The following is a 17,760-nucleotide window of genomic DNA, read 5'->3' on the forward strand; positions in this document are numbered from 1 at the left end:
CTCTGCTGCAGATTGGCATGGCTGGCCATCCTTCTTTCTGGGCCTCAGGAGATGGTTTGGTTAGTTGGTGTCTGTTGCCAGCTCCAGATGGCTGGGTTAGCAGTATCCACATTCCATAACAGGATAGGAACCAATTGGGCCTTAGATTTTATTTCCCCCCAATTTTATCTAACCTTAGGGAACTTCATGAGGCTCCCATGTGTTGTTAGTTCTTTGGCATTAGGGGCCAAAGTCATGTACTGATTTGTTGTGGGCCAGTCAGGTACTGGCACCTCTCCTAACTTGGATGTCTCATTCTTTGGGCCTATTATTTGTTCATCAGGGGGACCCTGGGATATAGAATCCATAGGTCAGAATCCAGTACCTTCAAGTCATGTAAACAGCATGAAGCAACTGAACTATTAGCAGGCACCATCTCCTCTCATGAGAGACACCATGGCAGAGTATTGACAGGGAACTTGTGCCAACATCATTTGATTGCCTATCTTCTAATAGACTCTAAAATCTGCCGGAAGAATTTTTTTAAGTTTATTTATTTATTTAAGGGGGGAGGGAGGGCAGAGGGAGATGGAAAATCTCAACCAGATTCCCCACTGAGTGTGGTGCCTATATGGGGCTTGATCTTGCCATGCTAAGATCATGACCTAAGCCAAAACCAAGAGTTGGATGCTTAGCTGACTGACCACCTAGACCCCCCTGAAAGAATTTTTTTGAACAATAATTTACTGATATACCTTTACTAACTAGATTGTTTAGCTGTTACATTTCCTAATTGTCTATTAATTTTTTTTTTGCCTTCAGGAATTTTTCTCCATTTTATTTGTAAAGTTTTGACTTAAATTATTTTAGCTATAACTTATATTTCTTGTGGTTTTTAAGAACTTTGGAAATGATTTAAAAAAAAAAACTTTGAGAATGATCTGAATACCCATCCACTGCCTGGTTCTTATACATGCACAGCTATGATAGCAAGCAAGTTCCTCCATCCTGTTTGAAAACCTCCAATGAAGAAAATAATCTTACTTTCCAGGAGGTGTACTGGCATACAGTACATAGCATTTTTTTTTTTTGAAGACTTTATTTTTTTAGAACAGTTTTAGGTTCATGGCAAAAATGACAGGCAGGTACAGAGATTTCCCACATATCCCGGCCCCCACTAATGCATAGCTTCCCATATTATCAACATCCCCCACTGTAGTGGTGCATTTCCTACAATTGGTGAACTTACGTTGACACATCATTATTACCCCAAGTCCATAGTCTACCTTAGGGCTCACTCTTGATGTTGTACATTCTATGGGTTTAGACAAATGTATAATGACACATATCCACATTATAGTATTATACAGTATCCACATTATAGTATTATTTTCATTATCTTAAGATTCTGCTATGCTCTGCCCTTTATCCCTGTCCAACTTCCCCCACCCCAAACTCTGGTAACTACAGATTTTACTATCAGTTTGGCCTTTTCCAGAATGTCATATGTTTGGAATCATATCAGATTGATTTCCTTCACTTAGTAATATGCATTTAAATTTCCTATATGTCTTTTCATGACTTGATAGCTCATTTTTTAGCACTAAATAATATTCCATTGTTTAGATACACCACAGTTTGTTTATTCATTCACCTAATTAAGCCTGCTATAAACATCCATGTGCAGGTAGGTGGAAGAATTTAAATTTGAATTTTAGCAGTTTCAATCCAGATCTTTTCATTATTTTTTTCTATTATTTTAGATTACAAAGCAATAAACTGTAAGTCTGAAATTGTGCTAAAATGTTTTGGCTTCTTGAGCTTGTTTTTCTCAATAAAGCTATGAGATATCCTTTTCCAAAATGGACACGGGAGTTTGTTGTGAAAATTGTTAAAATATAATTGAAGCCTACTGCTATTTTGAGTCATTTGGAAATTTTTTTTGCATTTTTTCCCCCCAGTGGTCTGGTTTCAAATTTAATCAACTTGGAAAACTATGTTGCTATCACCTATGTGATCTTGAAAAATGCATTTGAAAGAAGTAATTTCCTATGTATCCTATACAAACAGACCCCAAAGTGGGGTAAGTAATTTAATAATTTAATAGGAAAATCATTCTGTTTTAAGTGATAGTTAATTTACTCTGGTTGACCATTGGTTAAGGAGATAGGAAGGAATATGGAGTGCCAGAGGGGAAAAATTATATCACAAGCTTCAGCTAATGCCTAAGGCAGAGATCAAACAGCAAGCTCTCAGTCCTATGCATGACCATCTCATACTGCCTCCTTTTAAAAATAGATGAGGATGGACATCTAAATAAAAATGTATGAAAGGCAAGAGCAAGAGAATATAGAAATGCTGTATATTGATTCAGATCTAACAAATATAAAAACAGTCATTGGTGAGGAAAGGATTTTGGAATGGTCTTTAGAATCTTTTTAATATATGTTTCTATAAAGTTGGCTGTAGCAAACTTTTTCCTGTGGAATATGGTGTTAGAGGTGTACATTTTCAAAAGGAGAGGAAGGAAATGGTCCCACTATGTAATAAAAATCAGTATTGAGATTGAAGCAACTTGTATAAATCACACATTTTAGGACTCATAGTCCTAACAGTCAGATATGCAAACATGCAGACATAAAAACTGAACATATTTTATAATTAATTATAATCTCTGGTGGCAGGATCCCTGGGTGGCTCAGCGGTTTAGCTCCTGCCTTCGGCCCAGAGCATGATCCCAGAATCCCAGGATCGAGTCCCATGTCAGGTTCCCTGCATGGAGCCTGCTTCTCCCTCTGCCTGTGTCTCTGCCTCTCTCTCTTTGTGTCTCTCATGAATAAATAAATAAAATCTTTAAAAAAAAAATCTCTGGTGGCTTAAGTTTTGGATTTCCTGGTCTTCAATATACTAAATTTAGTCTTTGAGATAAATAAATAGGCCTTTGTGGGGATTTCTAGCTTTTAGCTGCCTTTTGGTTCTGATAGGATTCATCTTGTGGTACTCTTTTGGTACTATGGAGATGTGTGCGCAAAAGTCACCAGGAGCCATTCTTGCTTCCTTTTAAGGAACCTACTTATTTCTGTAATCTGAGGAATAGGTTTCTGAAGAATGGGTTTCTCCTTTTAAGCACAGGTCACTTCACAAAGACCCCATAATATTTTTTCTTTTATGTCCTTGATCTGCATACTCTTTGGCTGCCTCTTTATATGACATTTTGTGTTATACTTTCCTATTAAAATAGAGAACAGAAAGATAACTTGATCTTTCTTCTGGCATTGTTGATCAATTAGCCCTCCGTCCTTTTATTTTTTGCTATTCATAGTTTTAAAAAGCATTTTTTAGCTTCACAACTTGCTATTGGGATTGTTGTATAAAATTTTAGAATTGTCAAATTTAGGGAAAATGACATTAAATTTATTTCAGAGCTTTTCAAATTTTCTTGTGAAATTAACGAATCCTAAATATTCTTTGAATTGATAGCACTCATTTACCAGTTGGTTACTGATGTCCTTTTTTCAGTTGAGCATTATGAGTTTTATACGCTCCTCACCATAGTAGTAATTTCATGTAAATGGGCCAAAAAAGGGCAACATCTTTTTCTAATATGCTCATATGATTTGTTCTTCTTCATAAGATGGGTTATCAAGAAATTTAAGAGCCTGCTCATTACTTTGATTCTAAATGTACATCTCCTTGTTAAAGAATTAATGATTTTTTGCATACTTAGAAAAATGTTTTGTTTGAAATTTGCTTCCTTATGTCAGAATAGTTTCTATTTTGGTGAAGTCCCAATGGTTTATTTTTGCTTGTTTCCCTTGCCTCAGAAGACTTACCTAGAAAGAAGTTGCTTCAACCAATGTCAGTAAGGTTACTGCCTATGTTCTCCAGAATTTTTATAGTTTCAAGCCTCACATTTAGGTCTTTAATCCATTTTGAATTTATTTATTTATTTATTTAGTTAGTTAGTTAGTTTAGGAAAGTGGTCCAGTTTCTTTCTTTCTTTTTCTTTTTTAGGTTTTAAGTTAGCATTTATTTTTAAAATTTTTTTTAAAAATTTAAATTCAATTTGCCAACATATAGTATAACACCCAGTACTCATCCCATCAAATGCCCTCCTTAGTGCCTGCCACTGTTACCCCATCCCTGCACCCCCCTCCCCTTCTGCAACCCTTTGTTTCCCAGAGTTAGGAGTCTCTCATGGTTTGTCTCCCTCTCTTCTTTTCCCCACTCAGTTCCCCTCCTTTCCCTTATAATCCTTTTCACTATTTCTTATATTCCTCGTATGAGTGATATTGTATGATGATTGTCCTTCTCCGACTGACTTATTTCACTCAGCATAATACCCTCCAATTCCATCCACGTTGAAGCAGATTGGTGGGTATTTGTCTTTTCTGACGGCTGAGGAATATTACATTGTATATATACCACATCTTCTTTATCCATTCATCTGTTGAAGGACGCCATGGTTCCTTCCACAGTTTGGCTATTGTGGACATTGCTGCCAGGAACATTGGCGTGTAAGTGTCCCAGCGTTTTACTACATCAGTTTCATTCTTTTGCATGTTACTGTCCAGTTTTCCCAACATCATTTGTTGAAGAGACTATGTTTTGTCCATTGGATATTCTTTCCTGCTTTGTTGAAGATTAATTGCCATATAGTTGTGGGTTCATTTCTGGTTTTCTGTTCTTTTTTATTCATCTCTGTGTCTATTTTTGTGCCAATACCATACTGTTTGGTATACAGATTTGTAATATAACTTGAAGTCCAGAATTGTGATGTCTCTAGCTTTGCTCTTCTTTTTCAAGATAGCTCTGTGAAAAATGCTGTTGGTATTTTGATAGGGATTGCATTAAATGTGTAGATTGCTTTGGGTAGATATTTTTAACAATATTTGTTCTTCCAATCCATAAGCATGGAATGTCTTTCCATTTCTTTGTGTCATCTTCAGTTTCTTTCATCAGTGTTTTATAGTTTTCAGAGTACAGGTCTTTCACCTATTTATCAAAAGAAAAACCTACACAGTGAAAGAAACCATCAACAAAACTAAAAAGCAAACTACTGAATGGGAGAAGATATCTGCAAATGACATATCTGATAAAGGGTTAGTATCCAAAATATATGAAGAACTTATAAAACTTAACATCCAAAAATGAATAATCCAATTTAAAAATGGGCAGAAAACATGAATAGACATTTTTTCAAAGAAGACATGCAGATGGCCAACAGACACTTGAAAAGATGCTCAACATCACTCATCATCAGGAATGCAAACCATAGCTACAATGAAATATCACCTCACTCCTGTCTGAATGGCTAAAACCAACAACAACATAAGCAGCAACAGGTGTTGGTGAGGATGTGGAGAAAAGGGAACCCTCTTGCATTGTTGGTAGGAATATAAACTGTGCAGCCACTCTGGAAAACACCATGGAGGTTCCTCAGAAAGTTAAAAATAGAACTACCCTATGATCCAGCAATTGCAGTACTAGGTATTTACCCAAAGAATACAAAAATACTAATTCAAAGGGATACATGCACCTTGATATTTACAGCAGCAGCATCTGCAATAGCCAACTTATGGAAACAGCCCAAGTATCTATCACTTGATGAATAGGTAAAGAAGATGTAATATATATATATAATGGAATATTGCTCAGCCATAAAAAGGATGAAAGCTTCCTTTGCAATGCCATGGACGAAGCTAGAGAATGTTATGCTAAACAATATAAGTCAGTCAGAGAAAAACTAATACCATATAATTTCACTCATATGTGGAATTTAAGAAACAAAACAAATGCGCAAAGGGGAAAAAAAGAAGAGCAAACCAAGAAACAGGCTCTTAACCATAGAGAACAAACTGATGATTACCAGAGGGGTGGTGGGTGAGGGATGGATTAATAGATGATGGGGATTAAGGAGGGCATTTGTTATAATAAGCACCAGGTGTTATATGAAAGTGTTAAATCATTATATTGTTCACTGAAACTAATATTAACACTGCAGGTCAACTAACTGGAATTTAAATAAAAAGTTTTAAAAATCATGTGAAACACAAATGCTTGTACCAAAAAAACAAGAATAGTTTTATTGATTCTATACAAAATAAGTGAAATGTCCTTATTTTGTGCATTTATAATTTATGTGCATTATAACTTGCATTTTGATCAGTGTTAATGAGAAAGGAAACTCCTTCTTGTACTTCTGATTTGAAGGACTTTCTCTAGAGTAGCTTCTGGCTCCATACATTTTAAATCTCATTTCTCTTCCATCACCCACATACTTCAAGTGTCAAGAGCTGTGAACTTGTTCATATCACACGTAGCTCCTCTGGTCTCACACCTTCATGTTACATGGGGAATCAGCACAGAGAGCTGTGGGAATGTTCCTGAAAGCCATTCTTACTAGGACAGCTGGGAACCTGACTCTGCATGAAAGTAACTGTGAACCAGAGAAACATACCTCACTAAACCCAAATTACATGTATCCTCAACTCAGTTTCCCCTAGGTCAGTGGTTTTCAACTGGAAAGATTTTGCACCCCCGCTCCTACCTCAGGGAATTTTTGGAAATGTCTGGAGACATTTTTCATTCTCATGACTGAGGGTGTAGTGTGGTATTACTGAAATCTCGGAGTAGAGACCAGGAATACTGCTAAACATCCTCCAATGCACAAAATAGCTCTCACCACAAACAGTTATCCAGCCCCAAATGTCAACAGTGTGAGTCTAGTAAACTCTGACTAAATGGATTCCCCCAAAGCCACAGCTAATCCAATGCCACCTGATGTGAGCATCAGTGTGACAGAGGGGAAGTCAAAGCGGAAGTGACTGTAGTCATAACTGTGGTTAAAATATTTTACTTCTGAGAATGTTGGGAAACAATGACCATGTGAACACATTCCTTGGTCTTGGAAGGGTTGGGGAAAACAAGGTGCCCTGAAGCTTCAGCTCATTAGTTTCATGGTAAAGACTCTTCTTTGGTGCTTTGTGTTGGATCCTTTCTTCCTTTCCCCATATCCTCCGAAAGTGTAACGTTTGTTTTACAAATAAGATGGGAAAATCCCGTAAGCACTGAGAAGTGAGACTTTGCCATTTTTCCAATCGAATAACAATCTGCTGGAGACAGGCGGTGCCAGTGACTGACCTTCAGTTTTCACCTGATCTCTTACGGATTCCTCATGGGCCCTACTTCCCAAGGATGATCTGGGTTTCCTTGGCTGGGAAGATATTAGCACTTTATACACTTTCCTTTCCCAGATGTTCCCTCAAAGGTATTGTCTTTACTACATCTGAACCCACAGTAGCTCCTTAAAATAATGCATTTCCCTGTCTGATGGTAAAAGCAACCTATGGATATGGAAGAACATTTAGAAAGTACAGAAAATGTAAAGAAAATTAAAACATTCTGAAAAACACCCTGTTATACGACTGTTCAATGTTTTGATATGTTTCCTTCTAATCATTCCCTGCAGGATATGTGTATATATGTTTTTACATGTATTTTAATTAATATATAGTATAGTTTTCTTACCTTCTCATTGTTTTCTTTATATATTTTTATTTATTTTATCTATCATAATTCCCCTGTTGTTAGATATTTTTTGAAAAATATGCTTTTTCATGACTATATGACATTCCATCCTGTGACTATCATAATTTATAGAAGTACCTTTCTTCTTGTAAATATATCTATACCCACCCCTAGTGTTCCCATTTATTTATATAAATATATAATTGTATAAAATGTTGTAATGAACATCCTTGTACATAAATCTTTGCCTATATCTTGATTGTCTCTCTAAAAGAAATTCCCGGGGGGATCCCTGGGGGCTCAGTAGTTTAACACCTGCCTTCAGCCCAGGGCGTGGTCCTAGAGGCCCGGGATTGAATCCCACGTTGGGCTCCTTGCATGGAGCCTGCTTCTCCCTCTCTCTCAATCTCTCTCTCATAAATAAATAAATAAAAATATTTTAAAAAATAAAAGATATTCCTAGAATTGGAGTAACTGGGCAAAAAAAATGAAGATGTAAGGTACTTGCATTGAAATTATCAAATTACTTTCCAGGCCACAGTGTAATTTAAATTTTATTCCTAATGTCATCTTGATGATTAAGAGGAGGATTCTAAACCCTCAACATCTTATTTTAATGAGAAAATCAGATCTCAATAGAAATAATCATTATTATATACAATGTATGAAACTGCTCTGCCAAGAGCATGTAATTTGGGCCTGAAGGTGACTTTAGACACTGCCTCATTTTATGTGGGTATGAAGTGAGGCCTACAGAGATGAAGTTACTCACCTGAGGATGTACAGTGGATTGGTGTAGAAATGAGGTGAGAACCCCTAGTGCTAATGTCAGCACTTAAAATTTATAATTCTGTACACTTTATGTGGTTTTCAACTTAACTGATTTGAACAGAGTGACCCTGTAAGACAGAAAAGTCAAGAGTTATGATGGCCATTTTCCAAATAAGAAAACTGAGGCCCTAAGAAATTGAGAGGCTTGTGCATAGCCCTATAGCTATTATGGTTGAGCTTGAATACTCTACTCCACTCAGCCAGTGATGTCAATCTTGGTGGTGCATTAGAGTCACTGGAAAAATACTTATGCTTGGACTCTATCTCAGACCAATTGATCAGAATTTGAGGGAATTGAGACTGAAGACTCATATTTTCAAAAACTCTCCAAATGATTCCAATGTGTAGCCAGGGTTGAGAATACTGCACCAACTTTAGGACAGCATAAAGTTCCATTTCTCCTGCCACCTCTGATATTTTTATAGTCCTGCTTGAAGCCTAGTTAAATATTAAGAAAGATTGTGAGGCCTCCCTGTCTTGTGAGCCTCAATATAGTGTTGCCATAAGCCGGGACTAGGAAGTAATATCACAAGTATCCTTGCTATCCTGACACTATACCACATTGTCGTTCCACTCATAGCTTCTAGAAAGAATATTATCAATAAGGACATAGGAAGATAAGGGGGTAAATAAGAGTTAGTTTAGGGTATAAATGGCAAGCAGTCACAAAGGGTCTAAAGCAACTTGTTGTGGCATGGTACAGGTTCAGAAGTACTTTGCTCACAGATTCCCCCGGCCTGTGAAAAGAAACATGAATTATAAGCAGCATTGCCATGAGTTAATCTTTAAATTCCTAGGTTTGGAATTGATTCTGAAACCTTTCATGGTATATCCTAAACAAAATAGGAACGTTAAGGACAGAAAATTCAGTGAGACTCTTTAGAGCTGTGTTAGTGTGCTAGGGCTGCCATAACTAAGTGCCCCAGACTGGGTGGCTTGAATAGCTGAAATCTATTGTCTCATAGTTTTGGAGGCTGCAAGTCTAAGATCAAGGTGTTGGCAGGGTTAGTTTCTTCTCCTTGGCTTGCAGATGGCCACCTTCGTCTGTGTCCACATACGGTCTTTCCTTTTTTTTTTAATAATAAATTTATTTTTTATTGGTGTTCAATTTACCAACATACAGAATAACACCCAGTGCTCATCCTGTCAAGTGCCCCCCTCAGTGCCCGTCACCCATTCACCCCCACCCCCCGCCCTCCTCCCCTTCCACCACCCCTAGTTCGTTTCCCAGAGTTAGGAGTCTTTATGTTCTGTCTCCCTTTCTGATATTTCCCACACATTTCTTCTCCCTTCCCTTATATTCGCTTTCACTATTATTTATATTTGTGCATGCATCCTTGGTGCCTCTCTGTGTGTCCTGCTTTCCTCTTCTTAAAAGGATACGAGTCAGATTAGATTAGGAACCATCCTAACGGGTTCGTTTAACTTAATCACCCCTTCAAAAGCCCTATCTCCTGATACATTTATATTCTGAGGTACTAGGGATTAGGACTTGAACATGAGAATTTGGGAGGGGACACTATTCAGCCCATAATAGCATTGATCCTTGTAAAATGTTGAAAAATAATGCCTATCCATGTTTATCCGGCTCTCAGGCTTTAGGTTGGAACAGTCTTAACCAGGCAGTTTGCTTCCCAGAGGACATTTAGCAATGTCAGGGGACATTTTTGGTTGTCATAACTAGAATGAGAGGTTGCTAATGGCATCAAGTAGGTAGAGAACAGAGGAGCTGCTAAATATCATACAACACACAGGACACCCTTCAGATGTTTTCTTTTTTAAGATTTTATTTATTTATCCATGAGAGACAGAGAGAGGGGGGGGGGGGAGGGAGAGGGAGAGAGAGGGAGAGAGAGAGGCAGAGAGAGAAGTAGGCTCCATGCAGGGAGTCCGATGTGGGACCGGATCCCGGGTCTCCAGGATCAGGCCATGGGCTGAAGGTGGCGCTAAACCGCTGAGCCATCGGGGCTGCCCTCAATAACAAATAATTGGTCCAAATGTCAATGGTGTTGAGACTGAGTTAGAGGGACCTCATTTGGAATCCCTGTTATGACACCTAATAGACGTGTGGCCTTGTAACACACTCCATCTTTATGAATATTCTCATCTGTGCAGTCCTCAGAGTGGGTTAAATGAGATAATCTATTACAGCTTTTAGCACACGGCCTGACTCCTGGAAGCTCTCAACAACCTTTAAGTGCTTTATAGATTTCTCCCCCAACAGATGCCTCACTGGAGAGCTCAAGTGAGAATTAGAATTGGGAGGTGTCCAGCGTGAGACAAGAGGAAGGGCCACGCCAGGCGCAGGCAGGTAATCGGGGTACAAGAAGGCAAAGGCCAAGACTTGCAGACATATATTGAATTCCATATTTTCTTTGGATGTTTTCCAGTTTCAAATATGTCTACTTCATTGGGTGAAATATGGCTTGAATTAGGGACAGCCTTTTCTCTGAATGTAAAAGGTTACATCATGCATTTCCAGGATCTGTGCAGCCTGCTTCTTCTTCCTCGAAATCATTTAGAAAGATGTGTCGGGCACATCAGATTTCCTGCTCACAATGTCAGGTCTGGAAGGCCCCTGAGGGGGAGGAGGGAGAGCCAGAGGGGGGGTGGTGGAAAGCAGTCTTAGAGGGGAGGACTGTTTGACACACCAATACCCTCAGAGTTTTCTGCTAATTAAAAAGATATTAGAATGCATTTCTATGTTAGGACCCATGCTATATTTTACAGAAAAGTTTAATTACCTGGGCACTAAAGGCATCTTTTTATTCTGTTATATTAGCTTCCTCCAACCTACACAAACGGTAGCCCCTGGACTGGCAGTATTTACTTCATGGGGTCTTCGTTAGAAACGCAGAACCTCAGGTCCTCTATTACTGAGGACCGTGTGAAGCAGCACCTGCATTGTAGTAAGATCCCTAGGTGATCCTACAGCCAGAGCAGCATGCTCTTGTCTCTGTGGTGTGGTCCCTTTTCCCTTTTCCTGGTATTTTGTCTTTCACCCTGCTCTCATGGCTCCACAGACCTCATGTGTATTTGTCTTTAATTGTGAACCACCTCAACCCTTTCTGGGCTTCAGTGGGGTATAAATACTTAGTAAGTGTAAAGGGTCATCTGTCCTCCAAACCAGGGTCTGGCATAGAACTCTTCTTAATTGTTCTGATTTCCACTTTATAGGTTAGGAGCGGAGGCTCAGAAAGGATGACCCTGACTAAGGAAGGCAGTGCTCAGCAGTAGCTTTGAGGGCTTCATTAGTTCCTTATGACCACCCCCAAGCCCCTGCTAAAAATTGTCTGGTAATAATAAAAGGGTGATAATTTTGCATAAAATTGTGCAAGCCATACAAATTTACTTCAAGACACTCCCCTCTTACCCTTCTACTCCCCCTTTCAACTCGCTTGTGGTCCCTGTCGCCCTTACAAATGGAACTTGGAGAGTGACACTACACCCAAAGCCACTCAATTCCACCATGTTGCCCCAGTGTTTCTTTTGGAAACTGATGAAGAAAAAGTTTTGCCAGACACTTTGAATGAAGAAGGGTTTTTGGAAATTTCCTTCTGCATTATGAGATCTTCCCAAGGAAAGTGTCTTAAATGGCTAATCTATAGTCCCTTCCCATCCAGTTCTTTTAAACAGAAGGAATTTGACTGACTGTCCTGGATGTCCCACATCACTGTCCCCACAATGTGTCAGATGAAGAAATGAGGTAAGGTGTGCAGTGGAGGAAGACAATGTGTTTGCAAGGAGGACTGTCATTTGAACCATGATGCTGGCACTCGGGTTTATTCTCTTTCCATCGTGCTTTGAGGGCCCAGTATCAGTTTCTGTGCCTAAAGAGGGGCTGTGAAGATCTCAGATATGAAGAAGTCAAGAGACCAGCAGTGGGATTATAGCAAGAAATTGTAAGGAGAGCTGGGGCAATGGTGTTGCACAATCACATTAGAATCCTGGCTTTGCAAATTTACTGGAAACCAGGTTGTGGGCAAGTTAGTTCATCTCATTGAGCATTGTTTGTACATCCATAGAATGTGGATAACTGTACATTTCGGGCTTTTTGTGTAGTTGTGTAATCAAGGACCTGGCACAGAGTCCAGGCTTAGTAGATGATAGTTCTGGTGACAACCATGATGATGATGGTGATGATGATGATGATGATAACTTGAAAATCACCTGAATTAAGAAACATCAAAGGCTTATGACTGTTCAGCCCTGGGGAGAGAAGTGCCTTAGAAATAGTTGTCAAATAGTTTTCATGCAAGGATGGTGCTGGGTTTTTCTGTGCTCTGATAGACCTAGTATAGAGGCCATCTGAATGCTGTACATAAGAAAATGTGCCTGGAAATTAGACAGTCTGGTTTCAGTCCGGGCCTACCACACCCTAGCTCTGAAAATAATCAAATTGGCCAATCTAAGTCTCAGTTTCCCCATCTTTAAAGTGGAGATAATAATATGAGGGGACTCAAAGCATTTTTTGATTAATATATTTAACATAGTGCTGCATACAAAGTTCAATTGCTATTATTTGTATTTACATTTAAATACCAAGCCAGCTTTTCCAGATCTAATTAGAATATTATAGAATGACCTATAGAAAGACTTTGCAAAAGTCTCCCTCTGAGAAGGCATTTCATGAGCAAAGGAAGTTGTCTTAGTGTGGAAGGGTTCAGATGGATGCCCAACTGCAGTGGAGACTCAGAGAAAGAACCTATCTGGTTAGTCTAGTGCACTGTGGAGACAGGATTCTCAGGACCCTGAACTGCAGGATTTATCAGCAGGATTGTTACTAAGAAAACTGGTAATCTACTTTTTAACCTTTCTTCTTGCCATATTGCCAAAGAACTATAGAATGGTCATGATGGGCCAATCTGTGTAATTTCCATGTACAATATTTAAATATTTTCAAGTTGGTTTCTATTTTGATAGCATGTTGTTCCTTCATGCTTATCAGCCTGTATAATCCGAGGAAGGTTTAGGATGGGCTCTTATAAAACAATCCTATGAACCCATATGTATCGTATGAATAGTGTGCTTCTTTTCTGCTTTCCCCATTGTGTCAGATACAGGAATAGAAATAAGGCCTTCATGATAAGAGTTAATATTTTTCCTCATTGCTCCTATGAGCTTATTATCTTTTTGACATATTTTCTGGGGGAAAGGAGAGTATTGAAATTTTCTTTAGTGTCTACCAATTAAATAATAAGCATTCTGATGGAGGAGGGTGGATCATGATCAGAAATAAATAGAGACACCTGGGTGGCTCAGTCGGTTAAGCATCTGCCTTTGGCTCAGGTTATGATCCCAGCGTGCTGGAATGGAGCCCCGTGTCATGCTCCCTGCTCAGTGGGGAGTTTGTTTCTCCCTCTCACTCTGCCCCTCCGTCCAATTGTGCTCGCTCTCTCTCAAATAAGTAAATATAATCTTAAAAAAGAAAAGAAATAAATAAACTCTGAAGCAAGTAATATCCTGTTTTTCTGAAAATGGTTTGGAAATAAGAAACAAGAACGGGAGAATGCAGAAAATATGATCTGTTATCTCAGATTGCTTCTAAAACAAACTATTTTTCCAAAAGTAAAGATGAATTTTTTTTCTATTATGCAATTGCTCTGGCCTGCATAAATCTAGTGGACACTTTCAGCTGGGCAGAAAATTCCCAGTTTTTATAAGTTATAAGAAATATTGTCTTCATTCCTTCTTGACATAAAGACCATTCATTCATTGATTTGTGAAGTGATTCAGTCATTCATTCAACAATATCTATTGAGCATGTATTGTACGGAGATGAATGACCATGCATTAAGGAATGCACACTCACTGGGACAACAGACATATGCATCCACTATTACCAGTGTGGCGACTCTGAAGCACAGGTCTGTAAGCACTGAGTAGAGATCCCCATCTGGTTTGCGACTCTCAAGGAAATTTTTCCAAGGAGTGTTGAGCTGATTCTTGATGAAAGAAGAATAATCAGCTAAGTTTTGGTGAAATAAATGAGAAGAGAAAGGGGTCTTGAAGAGGGAGAAAGGGCACATGCAAAGATATAGAGGTCAGAAAATGTGGGGGGTTCACAGAGCAAAACAAAAAGCAATGCTATTCCAGGAGGCAGTGGGGTGTCCTTGAGTGTCATGAACTGAATTCTGGTTAGTGCTATTGAAAGAGAGGAAAGAAAGAAACACAGTCCTGTGACTCCTTAATAGATCCATGCTTCCACCAGATTTCAAGACATGTTTTCATATGTGTTTAATCCCATATTGAGAAGGGTCTATTGTTCTCTGTTCTCCAGGAAATGCTCCATAGTCAAAACATCACTTGACATTCCATCCTCTTGCAACAAGCAGGATGGCTGAAGCTATACTTTGTCTTATAGTTATGATCCATGACAATTACATTACCAAGAATAACAGTCTTTAGAGCAAGATCTACAAATTTATCACTAGCGTTTAAATCAACGCCCAGTCACTTAAATAAATATCCACTTTGCTAAATTACCTTCTCTGTCAGTGTCAGGGAGAAAAGGAGTGCCTGAGAGCTTTTGTTTGACATTAGAAATGAAGACCCAAGGAGCAGGGATGGGCAAATTGAGAAATAAATTTCTCAAATAGTTAAAATATCAATGCTATGAAGTAAGAGGAATATTTCTGAACATCTATGTGAAAGTATTTGGCTCCAGGGTGTGAACGAGTGCTCTAATAATCTAGAGGTAGAAATCAGAAAAAGAGAACAGTTTAAAAGCACAAAACCCATTTTGACACATGTCTGTTTGGAGCAGTTGGGAGTTTTGTGAATGCCTCGCCAGGTGGCTTTTTAAGCTCTCCCTAATCTCTAATGAGTCTGCTTTCTTCTTTCACAACTGGGGCAGCTGTCGTTCCTCTCAGACTTGGCAGAGGGTATTGTTGATAAGGGAAAACCAATGAGGCTGAAAGGTTTCTTGAATGGCCCCTTCCCCTCTGTCTGCTAGGATGGTCTGCCCTTTAGTAAAAGTAATAGCCAACCTTATGTGGTGGTGTATCAGGCATTTTACAGATGTGATTTCATTTCATCTTACATTAACATTATGAGATAGGTATTGCCATCCCTGTCTTCATAGGAGGAAACTATAGTCAGAGGAGTTTAACTAAGTTGCAAAAGTCACTGAGCTAATAAGTGGTAGAGCTGGGTTTGAACCAGGCAGTCAGATGCCCAAACCATGTTTTTCCAGTGTAGTCTACTATCTCCCTGTAATATCTGGATTTGTAGCATAGGATTTGGGTTCCAACCTCTTAAATCCCCAGATCAGGTTTCTTAGAGCATAGTCTTTTCCACTGAAATAAGAATTATCCATAGAGAGAAGGGTAGAGATAAAAATTTAAAAACCCTAAGACTTATGCCTAAGATGCTATGGCTACAGAAAGCATCCATGAATCTCCTACTGTAGACAAAGTGGTTTGAGCAAGTCACTTAACTTCTCTGGTTTTACATCTGTAAGCTGAAGGAATAGGGTCAGATGTTCCCTATGGTTTATTTAGGCTTCAAATATATAAATCTGATTTACTCAGCAAACAGAGAAAGAAGGCTGGGGGTTTTTTTGGGGTAGGCTTCACAGGTAGCTCCTTAGTTTATGTTATAGTAATATGTTGATTGAAGTCCTTTAGGCTGCAGTTATAGAAACCCAACCTGAACTAAGGTGCTTATGTTCAAACTAGGTGATTTTTATTAATTTCATGATTGAGGAACACCTGAACTCTGAAGTAGGTGGCTGGCCTTCAGGAAGACATTTTGCAGCTGGGACACTGAGAAATCCCCAAGTCCCTGCCCTCTTGGCCTTTCTTCTCTGCCTCTCCTGGGTACTTCTTTCCTCTTTCTTACAGAAGAGTCTTCCTGTTTAGCTGTCCAGGTGGCAGAAAAATCATCGTCTCTTAGATCTGATCCAAATTTTGTAGGAACTGATTTCTCTGGCTTGGGTCCCATTGGATCAATCTATAGCAGCCAGAGGGCAGGGTCATGTAGTAGGGACAAGTTGCTCGCCTTCATCTGGGACGGTAGAGAAGAGCTGTAAGTTGATAATGCACCAGGTTGAATCATTCGAGAGGATGAGAACCATGGTTCCCATTTATCAGAGGTGATGGCTAAGATGATGAGATACTGAAGGGACTTACACACTCTCATATAGTAAATGACTAGATGGATGAAGAATACAACATAGTCTTTAGCTTTTAGTTCTCTCTGCCTATTTGACCGTATTTCATTGGATCTCATGAGGGAATCTACTACCTTATTTGAGTAGACTCTGTAACTGCTTTGAGTGGTAATTTTAAGTACCAGAATAGGGAATCTAAAGAATTAAACCCTCTCCCCTCTCCAAAAGGTACACCTTTTCCTATGCATAGTCAGTTGATCCAAAGTAAAATTAAATTGAAATTGTCCCCTTCCATAGCTTTCATTCAAAGGCTAACCTTATAAGACTGTTAGGAAAGATTTTATCAGACCATTTTGGAGGTGAGCAATAAATAGATCCCACATTTCTTATAAAGCTTGAACCTCATACTTCTCAGCCCTGAGAGAATGGCTGCAAGGTTTCATTGTGACTTTCTTGAAAGGCCTTACGTCTCTACCAGTAGGATGTGATCTTGTTTGAGGGACCCAGGCACTTGGAACATAGAAGAATTTCCTTTGTGTGAAACTTAGCTCAAACATGCTCTGTCACGCTTGATGGAGTTGTTTATGGGCTACTTCCTTTCAACCCCAACCAGCAGGCCCATGGCTGCATTTCACAAGCTATTAAAAACATGAACGCTCTCTTTTTTTGTGTGTGTGGCATCTAACCATTTATTTTGAATATTACATATTTGGAAAAGCATTCAAAATAGAAAATGACGGCTTTGGGGGATTCTGACTATGCCCTGAATAAACTAGATCTATAATCTGAAACATATTCACATTATGCAGGAATGATGACCATGGTCTGTTGCCATGATTTTTTTTCAATACTTGAAAGCTTCATTTTTCTGTTTTCAGGGAATTATGTTTTGATTTCTGTTTTCCATAGACAGTAGCAGACACTCACCTCCCTTAATCATTCATGACCTTCCCTTACTGTTTTTATTTTGGCTCCAAAGAGTTTCTCCTTCTCCAAAAATACCCTCCAGAGCATTCAACATTTTTCTCAGTTATCACTTAAACCAATACAATCTTTTGTTAAATTAAATTCTTACAGTTTATGAAACACTTTTAGGAACATTTTATCATTTGATCCTCTCATAAACCTTGTGAAATAGTTATCATTCTCATCTCCATTTTACAGATGAGGAAACTGAACTTTAGAGAGTTACCGAAGGTCACACAGGTGGGATCTGCTCCCAGGACTTCTGTCTATAGAGCGTGTGTTACTTAATTTTTCATTCATTCATCCACTCCATTAATTAATTAATTAATTCAGCATAGTTT

Source organism: Vulpes lagopus, chromosome 13 (genome assembly GCF_018345385.1).
Source record: "Vulpes lagopus strain Blue_001 chromosome 13, ASM1834538v1, whole genome shotgun sequence".
NCBI lineage: Eukaryota > Metazoa > Chordata > Mammalia > Carnivora > Canidae > Vulpes > Vulpes lagopus.